Source organism: Uloborus diversus, chromosome 3 (genome assembly GCF_026930045.1).
Source record: "Uloborus diversus isolate 005 chromosome 3, Udiv.v.3.1, whole genome shotgun sequence".
Taxonomy (NCBI): Eukaryota; Metazoa; Arthropoda; class Arachnida; order Araneae; family Uloboridae; genus Uloborus; species Uloborus diversus.
In genome coordinates this window covers 40,913,489-40,928,501 of record NC_072733.1, presented here as the reverse complement: position 1 = coordinate 40,928,501, position 15,013 = coordinate 40,913,489, and the positions used below count along the sequence as shown (strand labels likewise).

The 15,013-nt window shown below is 32.8% G+C and overlaps 1 long non-coding RNA gene across 1 annotated transcript in view; it reads right to left on the bottom strand.

The window, feature by feature from the left end:
- Positions 1-389: 389 nt before the first annotated feature.
- Positions 390-15,013, bottom strand: part of LOC129218633 (uncharacterized) — a 29,332-nt gene continuing 14,708 nt past the window's right edge. The window contains exons 2-3 of the long non-coding RNA XR_008580351.1: positions 13,628-13,752; positions 390-511 (exon numbers count right to left, since the gene is read on the bottom strand). This is a non-coding gene — a long non-coding RNA (uncharacterized LOC129218633). The remainder of the gene's footprint in view (positions 512-13,627; positions 13,753-15,013) is intronic.

Here is a 15,013-nt window from a genome sequence, read left to right as displayed (position 1 = left end):
TTCGATTCTCAAGTGTACAATCATTCTATTTTAACTAAATGATTAACTGACAATGAAAAATGTATTACAAGTATATACTAATTTTTTTACATCATAACAATAAATTAAACTATCAAACATATGGAAAAGCAGTTGATTTTCATTTCATCCAATTTCTTCCAGTATCCCGGACATTTTGCAAAAAAATGGACAAAATTGCTACCTTGTATGTGCGAGATAAAATTTTCCCTGATGAAGATAACTGAAGCCATTTTGAGAGTTAAGAAAGAAACTTGATATTTTAAAGATGCCTGAGCTTATTTCCATCAAATAAAGAAATCAATAAAAAAAAAAAAAAAAAAAAAAGACACATGAGCATGTTAAACTTTGTATAAAACTTTATTAAAATAGGTACATAAAAGTGAGATATAAAAAGCCACAGTAGAGATTGGCAACATACAAGAGTAAAATATCACGCTGAATCACTCAGATCACATCTTTAGAGCTTAGATGTTCCATGCACTTTATATCTCTAATATAGGGAAAAAGAAATCATATGAGATTTTTATATTAGCTTAAATAACAAGCATAGGTGATGAAACATATAGAGAGAGTGAAATGGTGTAAGTGGTCACATGTGTTGTAAAGTTGAACATCAACCAGGCATAACAAGTCAGTTATCAATTCAAGATTATCCTTATTACGAGCCAGTTTTTATCAGAACCGGCAGAAATGGGGTGTACAGATATACACCATTTTTGATTTTGCTAAAATTTTTATGGTAAATTCTTTTAAAGATTGTATAAGGCACATATTTTTTCTTTTCCTCCAAAAATATTTGGGGACCTGTAAAAATTCGTAAAGTGGAGCCTGCCGTAGAAGTTTTTTCCAAATCAGTTTTTTAAAATTCGATTATTTCTGTGTATTGAGCATCCGCCAAAAAACTTCTTGTGTTGGCAATATGATATTTAGTACCTGAATTGAAATATATCGTAAATTTTGTGGATGACCTTCAGTGGACCCTGGCAGGGGTGACTAAACTGGGCCGAAGAAAGTGAAACTGTGTCATGTTTGAGTCCTCCCTCCTAGTTCCATGCACTGAGGCTCCACCATGTTTTTTGTACGTAATTTGTGTAATAATATATATAAACTATTCAATACCCTCATATTAGTTGCTCAGCTAACCCTCTGCGCTGACAAAAATTGGCGGTTCTTCTATCGAAAAATGCTAAAAAGTGCAGTTTTCATGAGCATTTATCTCAATGCACTGAGAGTCAGTGTAGAACTGGACTAAACTAGAGTATGTGTATTTTCCCAAACAAGTGACAGAACTATAGGCAAATTCTTTTCAAGAACACAATACGTATTTCAAAACAGTAAAATGAACTGTTCCGTTTTCAGTTCAATCAACATATCCGGGTTTAACTTTCCCCCAGGGACTTCCAGATACTACTTAAAAAACTAGTATGATCAAAAACTTACCACAAAAGAGTTATAGGCTTGCAAGTAGACTGATTATACTTACTTGCATACTTTATATTATAACTGGAAGCAAAGTGAAAAAAAAAAAAAAACTTGTTATTGCAATAAAAACTTAAGTTATTTGTAACACTCTTTTGATGGTGTTTTAGGCACGTTTTTAAATATTTTCACTAAGATAGCTTTTTTTGTTGGATAATTACTTATTTTCTACCACTTTAGGCTGTACATTATGGTAACAAAAATAATTTTCTCTGCACTAAACTACCATGATAGCAAACAATTTCAAAGTCATAATTTATTACTTATCATAAAAGCAATATTATGACATTATAAAACAAGGATACAGTTGCCTAACTGACTAGTGGGACAGTAAAAAAATGCAAGACAAAGCATATAACTTGAGTACAACTAACTGGATGCGTCGTTAACTCGTGTGCAATTTCCTCATCTTGAACTGCATTTTATGAGCCTGCAGAACCATTGCCCAGAGTTCTGTCACTTGTTTGTGAAAATATATACTCTAATTTGAAATGCAGGTATCCAGTTCTACACTGACCCTCAGTCAGGGGCGGATCTAGACAGCTTTGTAAGGGGGGTCAAGTTTCAATGGCCAACGTTATACCTCTTATGCAAAAAATATTAGTTAAGCAGGGATGCCTCGCCTCCAAGGGTGATGGTCACCCTCCTCCTAATGGGAGCACAACCGTTTCACCCCCCTCCATCCTAAATTTTAATGGCGCAACCTGCGCCATGGATCACATTCTCTCAAACTTTCATCAAAACTCAACTGCCCACTTGTTTAGGCAGACAAACATTACGGTAAACTTTGAAATATATGAGATTTCAGCTATAAACTAGTTGGAGAAAAAGTTCATATCTGATTCCCAGAACTATTTTTTCGGCTTCAAAAAATGAAATTTTATAATAGTCGTAAAACAAATTATTGTCACAGGAGGGGGGGGGGGTCAGCTGACCCTTTGACCCTCCCCTGAATCCGCCCTTGCCCTCTGCACTGAGATAAAGGCTTATGAAAACTGCACTTTTTAGCATTTTTCGAAACAAAAAACGCCATTTTTTGGCAGCGCAAAGGATGAGCCATGCAACTAATGAGAGTATTGAATAATTTATATATATTATTACACAAATTACACAAAAACCATGGTGGAGCCTTAGTGAATGGAACCAAGAGGCATCAAACATGTCACATTTTCAATTTCTTCGGCTCAGTTTAGCCAGGGTGCACTGAAGGTCAGTGATAAAATTTACAATATATTTCATTTGAGGCACTAAATATCATGTTGTAATCACAAAGATTACTTTTGCTGATGCTCAATGTGCAGATATAATTGAATATTAAAAAATAACGATTTGAGAAAAACCTTAAGTCGGGACCAACTTTCGGAATATTTGCGGGTCAAAAAAATTTTTTTTGGAAAAAAAATGAGTCATCTAAAATCATTTGAAGAATCCTCTGCAAATTTTTTAGCGAAATCAAAAATGGCATGTATCTGACCTGCCTGACTCTTATAAAAACTGGCTCTTACTATTAGTTTTGAATTGTTAACCTTACACTAGTTATTTTCACAGCATAATTGTTTTTTCTGACATTTTAAAAGTTATGACCTAATGGTTGGATATATATTTTTAGTCCCAGGGATGAAATTGGAGAATGTCCAATTTATCCATCAATCACCAAAACAACAATAATTCATTATCTTATGCACCACAATCAATTAACAGCCATAATTAATCAACTAATATTTATCAAACAATCCATTGACAGCCTATGCCGTAAAGTTATTATTTGACTTGGCAAGAGTTAAAAAAAAAAAAAAAAGAAAACACCCTAATGTGTTCAACTTGCTCCATAAAAATTTTTAGGGAAGGAGAAGGTGAATATAGTTTTTCATTACATCAAGTACACAACTGAATAGAAGTTTAAGCAATAAAATGCAAAGGACATTCTATTCTACATGCATGTTAATCAAATAAATGTAATATTCTTCTAATACAAAGTTAAATGAAGAAACAAACAAAAGAAGTAACCTGAAAAATGCAAATCAAAAATAACTTTCACTTTTTATACTGCATTTGCCCCTTCAGGAAAATTTTGGGCTAAGAGTATCATTTATATAAGTATTGCTTAATAAACCAAAAATTCGATGATTTTCCCAATTGAAGCCCAAAGCTGCAAAAGTAGGCATTGTCCAAAAACAAATTTTCAAGGACAAATTCATGTATCAGTCTAAACAAAAAGTCGGTTAGTTACAATAACTTTTCCTGTTTTGGTTAGACCATTAAGGTGACCATTTTGAAACTCTCCGACTGTCTCAGGTTGTTGGCCTACTTGGGTATTTCACTGAAAAAACTGTAAAAAATGCATTTACGCAAAAGTTGAAATTACATACCTACTTTTGTAGGTATATGTTGAACTGTGTTGAAACTTCTACACCACTGGACAAGAAATAATTTTTTCAAATAAAAAAAAAATATATATATATAAAAAAAACATTGAATTGGAAACATAATGAATCTCACATGATTCAGAACATAGGCAATGGTAGTTGGCACGGGGGAAGGGGGGCAGGCAAGCTCCCCTCAATATTTCAGAAAAATAAGCATGCATTGAAAACTTGGGGACTTTCATTTCTGAAGCAAAACTGATTTAGAAACAGAACATAAATTGAAATAACAAAAATTTCCTTATCTATTGCATATGAAGGACTATCTGTGAGTCAGTCATTTCTTATGCTGCCTTCATGGTCTTTGTACATTTTCAACTTTATTTTACTTTTTTACTCCTACTCCCTAATTTGGATTCAAAACATTAGAAAATAAGTGGAACAAAATTTTATAACAATTCAATAATATTTAGAGATAGCTCAAAGTTGATGAGATTTGCACCATTGCCGATTATAAAGGTATTGACAAAGAGCCAAACTAATCACAAGTATAACAGCTATTTCTATTAACAGAAATTAATGACATTATAAAATTGTTATTTTATGTAAACTGTTTCAACATTAGCCATGAACAGAATTTAATGAAGTGGTGGGCATATGAATAATGTTATGAAAGACCAAACAGGTGGCAGTGAGTTTGGTTGACTGGTGGCAGAACCAGTGTAAAGTTTGTACGTGATGTTTTGTGTTCAACTAGTTTTATTTTTGGTAACTAGCTGTAATGTACCGCTCTGTGTTCTTCTGTAAACAACGAATAACAAATGCCTGCTGGTGATATATAATCCTTTCCAGGCCGCAATGGCCGCAATTCATGCAGGTTCATTGGGTAACAGTATTCTACTGTCATCCAGAGTTTTTCCAGATTTTTTTTTGATGAAACAAAAATTAATGATTTAAATAGTAGGTTGTATGATGTAATCATATGTATAGTTACGAGGAACAAAATAACTGAAAAAATAATCAAGTTGTGTCACCAAAAGCAGGGGTTAGGGTATAATCATAACATTTTAGGAAATGATCCTGATTTCTTTTAAGAAATAAAACAAAAGAGTTGGGGGGGGGGGGAGTTAAGGGGAGGTTTAAGTGGGATCATTTACATTTTATTTCTGTTACATTTTTGGCTTTCAAAAGATAAATAGAAATAACATTAATAGCATAAAAATAAAAAGTAACTGCAAGGCAAGTGATATGAAAAGAGGGGGAAGGGTGGTTCAAAAAAACTTTTTTTCAGCTAGAGTCCATGACACCCCCTATTTTTTTAGACTTACTAATAGTATTGTGCTGTAAAAGTTTTAGCTTTTTACGCAAATTTTAAGAGGGTGCTCAATGATCCCTCAATTTAACATTAGCCGTACGATAGAAAATGTCACAAATTTAGAAAAATGTAATTTCCTAGCTTTTTTTTATAATTATTTTATTGCAATGTATATTCATATTATTTGTGTATATTATAATATGTAGCATTGTTTTTTCAGTTCAATGTATTTTTTTAATCCTCCTCCCCATACGTATGAAGTTTGGGGGAGGGGGTTGAGCACCCTCTTTCAGTTGAAATAGGAAGCTAAAATTCTTCCAGTATATTCCTATTCACAAGTCTAAAAATATTGAGGGGTGTCCTGTTATCTAAAAGAAACTTTTTTTTTGTACGTATTTATGAACACCCTAAAGAGCCAGTCAGCAAAATGTTTTCAATAAAGCTGGGTAAGAACATTTTTGTATTCTATTTCATCTAACTTTTAATACCATGTAAAACTTGCATGATGGAATAAACTGTTAACAGCACCAGTGTCATAACAAAGATGGGAATAATTGATTATAACTTATCTGTAGCCCTAAACTATTAAAACTATATTATGCACATACAGGTGCCCCTCGTATAACACGGTTCATTCGTTCTGTGTAGTATTGAAACCATGTTATACGAGATTTTTTAAAATAGTTTTTTCAAACTAATTAATCATGTACAAATGATAACTCGTGTCAATATGTATCCTATTGTATTGAAAGAGTGTTTTGTGTCATATTGAAACTGTGTAGTACAAGACTTAGAAATAACTTTAATCAAGGAATGTGTATTGTGTTATATCAAAACCAAGCCTTGAGGTGCAAATTTTTATAATGACTAAAATTTTGGTTAAATAAATCATACAAACAAAAACTGGCAACCAAAACATACAATAGACCACTGATCCAAAATTTGTGTTTTTATAAATGATGCAACTTTATTATTTTATATACTTCAAAGTAAAATGATTACGAACAACAAGAGGAAAACTTTACTAACTTTCTTTACTAAGTATAAAGCACATTCTATCAGAAAAAAAAAATCTGAGCTTTTCGATTGCAATAAAGTTCACCAAAGGAACAACAACAAAACAAAATATAAAATAAAATAAATAGAATTTCTATTCATTTCATTTTATACTTTGTTTTGACTGCATTTTTTTACTGATTGTTTTCCAAATTTAGCTTACATTTAATCCGATTGTTATTTTCTTACAATGCATTGGAAACAAAATAATTTTCATCTTTTTGCATTTAGATGGGAAAAAAAAAGTTTTAAAAGTTGAAAGTTAAGTGTTATGTGGGGAAACCAAACTTTCAAGCTTGAAATAAGTAATTTTTCATATAAGTTTCATAAATACAAAGTAAAAACTTATTAGAGTTATTATCATGCATTTTGTAATAGTGTAATAAAGAAAAGTTAAATTCGATCTTTTTAAATTTGTGTTTCATTAAAACTGTCAAGTATTAAATTCAAGTTTTGTGCCGTGTAATATTGAAACCGTGTTATAATAATCACAAATTTGGTACCGTGTAATATACACACCATGTAGTACAAGTACTATGTTATACAAGAGACACCTGTATATGCAGTTGTATATTGGCGCCTCAGAGCAACAATAAGATATCTTAGTATTATTTATGGGATTAGATATTTTACTGTTGCTCTGAGGTGACGATATGTAATCATGTTAATAAATATGAGAAATAAGTAAATATTCTCCGTGACAGATTTCTTGTTTTGCCACTCGAACAGTATTACCATTCATATTGTATTTAAAAGAAAACCTGCATGCACAGTACTAAAATCAAACTTAATTAATCTAACAATTAGCTAAGTAAGCTAGTATAAAACATAGCTCTAACAGGATGGTCCAAAAAAAAAAAAAAAAAAGAACTTTTAAGTTCCTGATTTCAAATGTATTGATAAAAGTACAATTCTTTCACTGTGTAATAGCACTAGAGATATAAAATTCCCAGAAATTTTGAAGTGATGGAAAAAAAAACATGGGTTTTTTTTTGGAAAAAATGGAAAATTTGATTTTTTTATGCATAGAATAGAGTTTCTTAATGTTTTTTGGAACATATAACGGGTTAAGCATTAAAAAAACATATGCAATCTAGGCATCTTCGTTTTCTGCTTGACAGAAATACACATAAAGGTAAGTTTCATTGGAAAAAAATAGCCCTTTTGTTTCATAACCAAGGGCTTTTTTGGTCAAACACAAGAAATAAGTCAAATTGTGGCTCAACCAATAATATTGGGTAAGGTGTGTCAACTCATAACAATTAGGTTTCCTATTTCAGATTGCCTTTGAAACTTGAAATTATAATAGCAATCATTGACATTCAAACATGATTGATATTGTTTGAAAGAAAAATAAGTATGATTTCCCTCCCTAGCAATGTAACTTTAATGTCTGAAAATGAAAGCTTTTGAGTTTCGATTTTTTCCAATCCAGTCTAAGTCCAAATCAAAACTAAATTGGTGTTTCTTTATCTTTCCAACAGAAACTCCAAGCCAAGCTGTGTAATGATTTCTAAAGCTGAACCAAAACTCATGCTGGAGTTTCAGTTAACTGTTCCACCTGGTGACCACAGTAGTAAAAGTAGTCATACCTGCACTTTTGAACAAAATTGAGTTATTGTAACCAAGTTGTTCTCTGTTTCGCATTTTGCTTAATAAATGAAATGTTTTAGGATCATTTTATTGGGAACTATTTTTTAGAAAAATTCTGGGAAAAAAAAAGAAAATGACTTATGAATCGAATATATGGAAGAGCCAAACTTTAAAACGCACTATCCGAGTTTGAGCTCAATTGCAGATTTCACTTCTGATCTAAGAACGGCAGAGTATGCAGAAACTTTTTTAAAGTGGTGTTTAATTTACTGCTCTGTGAATTTATAATAATTAAATTCTGTATTTTGTCAAAATTTTTTTATTTTCGTTTAAGTTTTATTCTGTGTTATGTAAAAGTTAGTTGGGTTTTGTTCAATGGAATGTGAAAGTTCATAATAAAATAGATATAGGGTGCCCCCCCCCCGCAAAAAACAGAAAATCGAATTTTCAAGTCACACCCTGTTACAAGGGCGTATATAAGAGAGGGGCTGAGGGGGCTTGGGCCCCTCCAAAATCTGGAAAAAATTTTAACTAAAAGTAATTATTTGGTTTTAGTTTGCTCACTGATAGTTTACAAACTTTAGGCTACAAATAATAATAATAATAATAATAATAATAATAATAATAAATAAATTAATAAATACATAAAAGAAAAAAATAATGATAGTGCCAATAATACTTATAATACGCTAGACCAGGGATTTCCGAACTCGGTGTAGCAGGAAGAGGTGAGGGGTGCCGCGAAATGCCCACGGTAATAATATGTACATTAAACTAGACTAGATGCCATGAGAAAATTCTAATTTTTCAAAAGGTGCCGCGATAAAGTTTGGAAACCCTGCGTTAGAAGGCACTAGGCAATGGTAAGAGTTCAGAAGGGGTCAGGGGTTCCGTCTCCCTTATTCAAGAAAAAAAAACGCGTCTTGGGAAAGTGAAGTTATTTTAACAAAAATAAAAGCAAATAATGTTGGGGGAAAAAAACTCGATTCTTTCAAAAAGAAATTTTTAAATTAAAAATATTTAACAGATGCGGGTTGTTGCTTAGCAAATTAAGTTCCCGTCTCTTTCTTTCACCCCACCCCTCTTTTTTTCCCCTGAAGAGAATTTGAAAAGAAAGGTTTTCAAATGTTTCTCTCCTTAACTCTCGTCCCCTGCAAGAAATTTAAAATAAGTTTTAGTTGTTCGATTGAAGTAATAATGGAAATTGGTGTTCTAAAAATGCATTTGTTTAGGCACTTTTCGACCATCAATTTCAAAACATTTCTAACGTAACGACCAATTATTTTTAATTAAAAAAAAAACAACCGCCTTAAAAAAAAAAAACTCCCAGGAACTAAAGCAAAGAAAAAATTGGTCACATTTACATACAATTTTTTACCCCAACCTATAAATCAAATTTATTTTACAATTCCAGTACAAAAATCAACTAAACTAAACACCAAATTATAAAATAAACACTAATTTTAAATACTCTACCACAATTTTTTTTTTTTAAATACCTAACTAACCATATACGATCTCTTAATTTTTACTCACCTTTTGAAGTCAGTGACTCCTATAAGCTAGTACCTAACCTACTGAAAACCCACCGAATCCTGAGCTAAACAATAATTTAACTAGCATGAAATTAATCTTTAAAACCAAATCTAGTCAGTTACAATAGGTAGTATTGAAGATTTCAATTTTGAAACATTTCGGAGGAAGATCTCTAACCGCTCCTAACTTCTAAATGTCTCCAAAGATCACCTGAAATTGAGTTTTTCCTTTCAGGGGAGGATTCTCTCTTCCTTTCCCAAATTTGCATTATGTTGGGAGAAAATCTGAATTGCTTTTGAAAAGAAGTTTTAAAATAAAAAATTCAGAAGTTGCTGACTATTCATCGGGAAATCCCGCTAACATTACCAAAACCGCTATCGTTTCCAAATATGGTCCACAATCACGTTTTTAAGAATTCAATTACGAAAAAATTTCGGACGAGGCTCCGACTGCTCCCGTATGAAATCTGAACATGAAAAAACCTACAATTTCGAAAAGTGGAGGGTATTTAAATTCCTCCCCCTAGTATCACTGAATATCACTTTAAAACTTCGATTTTTAGATCTTCAATTTCAAACTAGTTTTTGACAGGAACCCCAGAGCCGCCCTGCCTATAACATTATCGAAGTTAGTCTAGAAACTACATTTATAGAGCTTCAATTGCGAAAAAAATTGAGCAGAGATGTAATGAATATCGCTCTTTTATTTTTTTAAATCAATCGAGCGGGCAATTTCAAGAAGTCCCGTTCCTTTCATTACCCTAACGTCAACAAAAAGCCTAAAATAGCGTTTTAAAGATTTCAAATTCTAAAACTTTTCGCAGAAAGTCTCCCGAATTTTTCCTCCTTGTAACATTTCAGGAGACCGTCTAAAACTGTTTCTAGGACTACAATTTCAAAAAAATTCCGGGGCAAAAACCTCGGATCCCCCTTCCCTTCCTCGTTAGAAGCAAGAGTTTAAGAGTGCCCTCCCCTTTTTTTTTGGTTGCGACACTGGGTGACAGTATGAAGTCCTTGCGCCACCTCGAAAAAAATGAGGGAATCAAGCCCCCACCCTCCCCCAAGAAAAATGGAAATTGAAAAGGGGGGGAGAGAGGGGAACTGATTTTGGGGGTTTTGAGCCCCCTCCAAAATAAAAACATATATATGCCACTGCCCTGTTATATTTTTCCTTTTAGGTTATCAAAAAAACAAAAAAGAAAGAAAAGTAAAAAAAAGTTTCATACAATTTGAACAATAGCAACCTGTGCCAACATGTGTCTGAACACTATGTACTAGACCAAATCAAAAAAATATATTTTTTGGAAGTATGATTATAAAATGTTGCCTCTAGCTGCACATGTACCACAAAAATATTTATTCAAATCAAAAAATATTTAGGCGTCAAGCAGGCCTAAAATTTAATTTTCTTCAAAAAATTGATTTGATTTCTTTATATAATTTTAAAAATGTAAGGTAAATTTCAAGAAGTTATCAAGATAAAAAATATAAACAATAGAGTCAATTATAGCGTTAAATAGCAATTTTTGCTCTCTTGCGATATTTAAGTCTGTCACATGGTACTCAAAATATGGATCTTTTCAATTTTAAGTTAAACTTTTCATTTTAAATATAATATATTTTTTTTATTATTTATTTGCAAATGTTGATTTGAAAATGTGTTCGCAAATAATTTTTGAACTTGATTTTTTTTTTTTTTTTTGAATGCATGTGTATTTTTTTAAAAGGTAAATAAAAAAAATCAATTTTTTGAAGAAAATTATAAATTTTAAGCCACCTGATGGACACCTAAATATTTTTCTATTTGGATAAATATTTTTGTGGTACATGTGGGGCTATAGAGGCAACGCTTTTTATCAACATGAAATTTCGAACTTCCAAAAAAAATCTTATTCTGTCTGTAGAGTAGTCTTTCATGTTAATAAATAATTTATAATTTAATTATCTATTAAAATTAATATAAAATTAGATTAAGTATTTCTTAATATAAAATTAGTTTTTCAGTATCTTAATTGTAGCCAACATGAGATTGGTCAACAGCTAGAAGCTAATTTAAATATGATGAAATCAATGGACCAATCTGGTGTTGGCTGCACATGTAACTGCATTTCCAACTGTTGGTTTTCAGCGACATGTTTTGATTTTCACTATGTATTCAGTGGGGCCGTAGTAGCCCGATTGTTAGAATGTCGGATTAGGGGCCGGAGGGTCCTGGGTTCGAACCTCGATGGTCGAAGACCCACCGTCGTCATTAAAGGGGACTGGGCGACGTTAAATATGCCCGTGGTCTCAATGTCCTATAAGTGAAACGATACCTCTGGGGGTGCTAGCCCCAGGTAGCTATTTGCTCCTGGACTAGTTCTAAATTCTCATTAACTGTTCGATCCGGTGATGGTGCTGCCATCTATCGGTATACAAAATAATGGAGGCAAGGCACTTAGTATGCAGTCCTCGACATAAATACAGTTGTAGTCAGTTGTGACTCTGAATAGGAATGTATTCAGTTGCTGTATCTTGCAAGAAGCAAGTTGTGTTCATGTTAAATAAAAGATTTTTGCAGAAAGGTTTTTACTCTGATTTGAAACAGATAAGTAACTTTGAATTTTTATAACACTGCCTAGCACACAGGGCTGGTTTACTTTTAGGCACAAGTCAGCAAGGGTAGCCGTTATTTAAATTATATGAATTTTCTTTTACAGTTGTTTTGATCTAAAAGGAAAAATATAAGAGGATGTGCGATTTGAAAAACCGACTTTTATTTTTTTAGGACACTCTAATAAATAAATAAATATATAATTGATATTATTGAGATAATTTCTCGGAAAACATTTTATTTTTTGGGCAAAAAGTATTAAAGTTTTTTTTTAATCGATATATGCAAATTTTACTATCACACAACAACTTGCATTATCAAAGTTAGACAGTATTTTAACATACAAGGAGGCGGTGGGGGAGAAGGAAATAGCATCAGAATTTAAGTATGAGATCTACTAATTTTATCACTTTTTGCTGAAAACTTCAGTTAAAACTTCCTGAAAAGTTCAAAAAATTCAATTTTTCGAATCGGAAATAAACCTCTTCGGAATTTTTTTTACCCATTTTTTCCTGACTGTTTTCATCTCTAAATAGCACATATATTGACATTTGAGATGAAGACTGAATTAATTGAATTAAATAATAAGCTGTATGGAATTGCTGACCTTGGAAGGATGGTTAATTATTAAAAGAAAATTTCATGAGAATAATTGATGTAATGCCTCATTTGACGGGCAAGTGGTTAAGAATTCAAAAAGAAAAGAACACCAAAAGAGTTGCTAATTATGCACTAAGTTAAAGCACTCAAAAGTCGCAGTCATTTTGATGCCATCGTATGACTGATGATGTTTCCAAATCTCACACTGATTTTAATTGTTTACATGTTGATGGTCCGACTTGAATCTACCAAGAGTGTTTGGGGTGCAAGAGGAATGGCATCGGAGTGCAAATCCATAGTTATTACTAATGACAACAGGAAGTGAACGCATATTCTTTGAGAATCAGCCAACCACTTCGTCTCAACAGGCATCCCAACAACTAAGCATATCCAAAGCATCATTACATAGGCTCACAAAAGCAGTGGTGTTGCGTCCATACAAGATTATCATCACTTTGGCCCTGAAGGAGGCCGTTTAAACGTGACATTTCGGTGCTGGTTCATACAAGATGAGGCTTGTCTCCATAAAGCTGCTGAAGTCTTCACTTGACTTCAAATAATCCTTGGTGAGCATTAGATTGCATTAAGTGCAGAGAAAATCATGGGGGGTACGAGATAGAGAGGTCTCCTATACAGTCTGGACATAAATCCATGCAACATTTTCTTATGGGATTACATAAAGGACAGAATCTATGTACCTGAAATCACTGTAGGACCTGAAATCAACCATCAAAAGTAAGATTAATGCACTTGTTGGTCTCTGCACACTCCAGCAAGTTATATAGAGTTTTGGAACAGACTTTATAATTTCATAAGTGGGGATGTCTCACCGTTCAAGAATATTGTATGTTGAATGTCATTTATATCTATATTAAAAAACATTTGCTTCAAGTTTTTGCATACTAAATGTTTTAAACAACTATCACTTACTTCCTATTCTGTTTTTTGAACCACCCTGCATGTTTCAGTATAAACAAGTTTCAATGTCTCATTACTAATTAATTCTATAAAAAATGTGGTAAGCAATGAGATTATAAAGTATAACAGGAAATAAAAAGTAACAATAGCGTACCTAAGGCTGCCAACATTCTGCCACTAATCGCTGTAAACGAACTGGCAGTTGAAGGCCCAAAACATCTTGTCTTACACGCAATGACTTTGACACAGTCATTGCAGACAGCTCTTGCAAGGCCATTACTGAAAAAAATAAAAATTGCTAATGTTAATAATGATCGCAGTAGTCAATATGATTTTAAAACTATTCTTGATGTTTAAAAACATTCTAAGAGCATGAAGGAGCAATAATACAATAATCAGGGCCGGATTTAGGGGAGGGCAGGCAGGGCTACTGCCCCGGGGCCTCCACAACAAAGGGGCCCCCCACAATAAAATTTTTACAAAATATCCTAACTTTCATGGGTCGAAAAAAATATCGGATATATACATATATATATCAAAATATTCGGATGTAAATCAAAGTATCGGATATTTTCAAAAATATAACAATCTTTTTGAACCCTGATTAGGGGCCTCCACTCCTTCGTTGCCCCGGGGCCTCCACACTTCCAAATCCAGCGCTGACAATAATGTATGTAAACCATCTAGTAAAATGGAAAAAAGTTCTTTACTCTTTGCTTTACTAATTATGAATATATTGTAGCCTCAAAGCAACAGTAGCATATCTTACTGTTAGTTCTAGGCATAGATATCTTATTATTGCTAAGAGGCAACGATATGAGTAACAAAAAAAAAAAATAAGCAGAATGCATCAAGCAGATTTGTTTAGTTGTCACATGATCAATATTATTCTAAAGTCACTTTATTTTTTGTTCACTGAAAAACAAAAAAAAAAAACTTTGATTCATATGTGAAACGACCAAAGTAAATATATACAAATACTAAAGTGAAGACCAGCACTAGGATCTGAGTCTGTCTAGGATGGTCCAATCCAACTTACTTGTTCCCAGTGACAATCAACAGCCTGCTTAAGGCTGGCGAACCCCTTGCCTGCTATAGCGTTTTTCTGTCAGTCCCAAGTGCTAAAAATCCTACTGAAGCAGATATTTCACCAAATTTGCAGATTGGTCAAATACACTACTGGCCATTAAAATTGCTACACCAAGATTGCAAAAATTAGATCGTGACTGGGATCATGCAGCAGCATTAACTTTCACTTTAACATGCTTCGTTATTATATGAGGTAGTGAGAAGCAAAAGGATGTAAGTGGACATTTTCAAGTTTTGAGTGAAACGCGTTTAAAGGTAACTTCCTAGGTAGGCTTTCATAGATTTTTTTTTTCTAAATCATGCTGTAGAGCAGCACCTACCAGGGCTACTAGTGCTATCTCTTGCCCTAAGACAGAGGAGATGTTCATCTACCATTTGTACTGGTTATCTCCAAATTTTTAATTTTGCCACTTACATCTCTTTGCTTCTCACTGCCTCATATGTATCAAAT